Consider the following 5,419-nt stretch of genomic DNA (forward strand, 5'->3'; position numbering starts at 1 on the left):
GTCAGCTCGCACTATTCGTCGCCATCTGAATGAAAAGGGGCGCTATGGTAGGAGACCCAACTGCATAAAAAAAGCAAGACTGAAGTTTGCCAAAACTTATGTGACAAAAAAAATATATATATTTCCTTTCCTCAGTCCACATGATATAAAACTTAACAAAATTATTTTTTGCTATTCCTTGTTTTAGGGATAGAACCTCATAAGCTGCTGCTATTTGCTGGTCACATGGAGGTGGTGCAGTCATGCGTGTACAAACAAAAGTGTTGTCCTCCCTGGCAGTGTTGTATTCGAGTCCTAGTTTTTAATCAATTGAGCATAGGTGTGATTTTCAAAGAGGTAAAGAGATAAAGTTAATGACATAATTAAGTGACTAATTAAATGATGATTATACATCAGTGATTTGTTATTGAGAATTACAGAGGATCAGATATTGCATCGCAGCATGAAGAATTTTGTTGATTGTCACCATAGTTGAGATTTTTGTGCTGGTTCTTGATGTCTCTGTGTGTCAAATAGTCTTGGAGTTCATACATATATTAAAAATTAATTCACTGTAACTGTTAAAGCAACACTTTGCATGCTGTAGTTTTTTAGGGTTAATTATGCAAAACCTAAACACACACATATACATACATACATACATACATATATATATATATATATATATATACAGGTGCTGGTCATATAATTAGAAGATCTTCAAAAAGTTGATTTATTTCACTAATTCCATTCAAGAAGTGAAACTTGTATAATGTATACATTCATTCCACACAGACTGATATATTTCAAGTGTTTATTTCTTTTCATTTTGATGATTGTAACTGACAACTAATGAGAACCCCAAGTTCAGTATCTCAGAAAATTTGAATATTGTGAAAAGGTTCAGTATTGAAGACACCTGGTGCCACACTCTAATCAGCTAATTAACTCAAAACACCTGCTGGCTGTTCACAGAGCTCTGTGTCCAAGCACATTAATAGAGAGGTGAAGGAAAGGAAAAGATGTGGTAGAAAAAAAGTGTACAAGCAATAGGGATAACCGCACCCTGGAGAGAATTGTGAAACAAAACCCTTTCAAAAATGTGGGGGAGATTTCACAAAGAGTGGACTGGAGCTGGAGTCAGTGCTTCAAGAACCACTGCACGCAGATGTCTGCAAGACGTGGGTTTCAGCTGTCGCATTCCTTGTGTCAAGCCACTCTTGAACAACAGACGGCGTCAGAAGTGTCTCGCCTGGGCTAAAGACAAAAAGGACTGGACTGCTGCTGAGTGGTCCAAAGTTATGTTCTCTGATGAAAGTAAATTTTGCACTTCCTCTGGAAATCAGGGTCCCAGAGTCTGGAGGAAGAGAGGAGAGGCACAGAATGCACATTGCTTGAGGTCCAGTGTAAAGTTTCCACAGTCAGTGATGGTTTGGGGTGCCATGTCATCTGCTGGTGTTGGTCCACTGTGTTTTCTGAGGTCCAAGGTCAACGCAGCTGTATACCAGGATGTTTTAGAGCACTTCATGTTTCCTGCTGCTGACCAACTTAATGGAGATGCAGATTTCATTTTCCAACAGGACTTGGCACTCGCACACAGTGCCAAAGCTATCAGTACCTGGTTTAAGGACCATGGTATCCCTGTTCTTAATTGGCCAGGAAACTCGCCTGACCTTAACCCCATAGAAAATCTATGGGGTATTGTGAAGAGGAAGATGCGATATGCCAGACCCAACAATGCAGAAGAGCTGAAGGCCACTATCAGAGCAACCTGGGCTCTCATAACACCTGAGCAGTGCCAGTTATAATCATATAATCATCAAAATTAAAAGAAATAAACACTTGAAATATATCAGTCTGTGTGGAATGAATGTATAAATTATACAAGTTTCACTTCTTGAATGGAATTAGTGAAATAAATCAACTTTTTGAAGATCTTCTAATTATATGACCAGCACCTGTACATACATTTAAATATAAAAGTTATATTGAACAACCAGGCCAGCTCATGATGACTATTGCATCATATAAAAACAGCTGTTATCTCCTCACTGTACAACACTGACGTCTCTTCTTTACAACAGCACATGCATTGCTACAGAGAGAGATCTAACACGGAAAGTCAAGGGTCAAGTGCCCAACTAAAGCAAATGATGGTGGCATCATTTTAATCAATAAAACAACATATGATCCTCTGTAATTCTCAATAACAGCAGGTGTTTATCACTAATGCACAATCATCATTTAATTAGTCATTTAATTTTCTCATTTCTCAATAACTCTTTAAAAGTCCCACCTCAATTTATTAAAAACTAGGACTCGACACTGGACTCAGATGCAATGCTGCTTCATACCAACATGATGCACTGTGTCAATCACATCCGGTAGACGATCTGCTGTGCAGTTGCTGAGGTGTTCTGAGTGGCTGTGAGTGTTGCTATGCAGTTGCTAGGATGTTTTGAGTGGTTGTCAGTATGTTGATATGTAGTTGGTGAGGTGTTCTGAGTGGCTGTGAGTGTTGCTGTGTGGTTGCTGGGGTGTTTTGAGTCATTATCAGTATGTTACTATGTGGCTGTTGGGGTGTTTTGAGTGGTTTTTAATGTGTTGCCATGCAGTTGCTGGGGTGTTCTGAGTGGTGAGTGTGTTGTTGTGCAGTTACTGAGGTGTTCTTAGTGTTCTAAGTGGCTGTGGGTGTTGCTATGTGGTTGCTAGGGCGTTCTGAGTTGTTGTGAGTCTGTCATGTGTTTGCTGGGGTGTTCTGAGTAGCTGTGAGTGTGTTGCTATGCAGTTTCTGGGGTGTTCTAATTGGTAAGTGTGTTGCTATGCGGTTGATGGGGTGTTCTGAGTGGCTTGTCTAAAACAAGGAAGTAATCTGTGCATGGTCAGTTAGAAGAATAAATGATCACAGTTGCTACTGGTCAGTACAGCTGCTTCTGAATGGTTCTTAGTGTGTTGCTATGTGGTTGCTGGGGTGTTTTAAATGGTTGTGGGTGTGTTGCAGTGTTGTTGCTGTGGGTGTGTTGCTCATTTAAAAATATGGTGACAATGTTTCAGGCATTACAGGAGGCTTTTGGTAAGTTAAATGTACATGTCAAATGTACATAACCCATAAAGAATGCATAAATAGTTGTGGACATTGAGTTTTTAAGGTGTAGGAGTGTGTGTGAGTTTCTCAGAAATGGTTGCATAATGTCTTTTGTGCAGCGCACATTCAAATAGAGCCTGTGCAAAACAAAGCATAACTTGTTAGAGGCCTCATGAACAAAACAACAGTCACTTGTTAAGCAATGCTTACTGATGATCTGGACTGATATGACCACAGCATTTTAGCTTGTGTGAAGCTAGAATTCTTTAGAAAGGTTGTGATAATGGTTATTATTGTAGATTACATTGTTCTAACCAGGGGCCAGATCACCAAACATTATTAAGAATTAAAATTCTTCTTTAATATTTAAGTATAATATTAAGAATATTCTGTATTCTCAAAAATGTTCTTATAGTTTCGTCCTTAAAATTGTTCCAAAGACACACTGCTGGGGTGTTTTGAGTGGCTGTGAGTGTGTTCCTATACTGTTGCTGGGTTGTTCTCAGTAATGTTTTTATTCTTACAAAATTCTTAACTTCTTTCTTCAGAATTGTGAAACTGATACAAGATGCAGTGTGATTTTCACAATTTCTGTGTTGCTACCGAAATCATTGCTTTCAAATCCAGGCTGTACTTTGCTTTTGAAAATGTCTCTTCTGCTCACCAAGGCTGCTTTTATTTGATCAAAAATACATTTAATTCAGTAATACTGCAAAATTTTATTACAGTATAAAGTAACACTTTTCTATTTGAATATATACAGACTACGAAAGAGTGGCTGCTAAGCATTTCAATTTTCCTCAGGGTATTTTTCATAAAACACATAAAACATGATTGTATTGATCTAATGTGTATAATGAGTAATTATAGTAAAATCTTATCTTTACTACAAACACCAAAGCAAAGACTGTAGATTAAAATTTTGGCATGAAAAAATGTATTTATAAAACACTCGATTTGTCTGTTTTTCGTTATTTAAATGACCTTATCACTCTTATTTATTCTATATCATTTTATAGAATGAATATACATGTATAGTCTATAAGCATGCAAGAAGGACACATCATCTTTCTTTTACAGGTTAAACTACAAAAAAAAAAAAAAATAATGAAAAAAAAAAAAGATGACTGGGTGGCTCTTAACTGAATTTGGGCTTTACCCATTCTGCTAATAAATACTCAAGACACTTCTGGTCATCTAAGAGACAAACAGCTTGTCTAAATTGATCTTCCTTCTGATAACACTTGTTGAACATCGTAAGTATTCTTGAAGATTTTGTGTAGCAACACTTAAAAGATATTAACTGTTGTTAGGACTAATTGACTAAATAAGGACTAAATTATTTTCTTTTGCACTTTTTCCTTCAGACCTGCAGAAAGATGTTACCAATGGTTTTATTTTTCTCCCTTTTTTTCTGAAACCAGTAGCTACCAATGGTAATGCATTTTACAGTAATATACCAAATAGATTATTGCAAGCAGGATTTCACTTGTCTCTTTTCAAAGATTGTGTTTTTGTCTTGCAGAGGGTCTCAATGGTAAAATGCTTGTGTTTCCAAGCAAGTCTTCTAGCAGTTATGTTAAACTTACTCCTGATAAGCAAATGAGTCTTTCAGCATTTACACTCTGCATGCGTGTCGCAGCTGACCTCCAGGACTGGAGGGACATCATTCTGTTTGCCTATCGCACACCTGACAATGATGAGCTGAATGTGTGGAAAGAGAAAGACGGACGTTTTTCCTTGTATTTTCAGTCTAGCCGCGATGGAGCACTTTTCCGTATGGCTCCTCTCTCCCCCTATCGTACTCACCTGTGCGTCACCTGGAACTCTGCGAATGGTCTTACTGCCATTTGGGTGGATGGACGTCGCAGTTCATTACAGGTCTATAAAACAGGTCATAGAGTTCGTGCAGGTGGGATTGTTGTGCTCGGCCAAGACCCTGATAGTTATCTTGGTGACTTTGACTCTGAGCAGAGCTTTGTCGGGGACATTAAAGATCTGTACATGTGGGATTATGTTCTCTCTGACAATCAGATTAAGGCAGTTTATTTAAACCAGAAAGCATCTATGCCAAAAGGAAACATGTTAAACTGGAACACCATCAAATATTATGCTTATGGAAATGTGGTAGTGGAAGATGCTAATAATTTCTGATCAGGTGTAATGTCACACATTTGTGTCAGTCTCTATAATTTCACACATCTCTGGAATCTGTTCATCTGCTTTAATTTACAAAGCTGTAAAGGCTAAAAAATAAACTTTTTCTCAGCATTCAACTGCAGTGTCTGTGCATAATTTGAAAAAGTTTTTAAAAATGTTCTAAAATTTTCTAAATCACTTAATTTCAGTCTGGTA

The 5,419-nt window shown here is 37.6% G+C and overlaps 1 protein-coding gene across 2 annotated transcripts in view; it reads left to right on the forward strand.

Annotated features, from left to right (window-relative positions):
• Positions 1 to 4,224: 4,224 nt before the first annotated feature.
• Positions 4,225 to 5,419, forward strand: part of LOC127155547 (pentraxin fusion protein-like) — a 21,186-nt gene continuing 19,991 nt past the window's right edge. The window contains exon 1 of one of the 2 annotated variants that reach the window (XM_051097830.1): positions 4,225 to 4,320. The gene's annotated coding sequence lies outside the window, so the exon portion shown is untranslated. The remainder of the gene's footprint in view (positions 4,321 to 5,419) is intronic. The other variant, XM_051097834.1, reaches the window with a different exon arrangement.

The sequence above is a fragment of the Labeo rohita genome, chromosome 24, assembly GCF_022985175.1.
Source record: "Labeo rohita strain BAU-BD-2019 chromosome 24, IGBB_LRoh.1.0, whole genome shotgun sequence".
Lineage (NCBI taxonomy): Eukaryota > Metazoa > Chordata > Actinopteri > Cypriniformes > Cyprinidae > Labeo > Labeo rohita.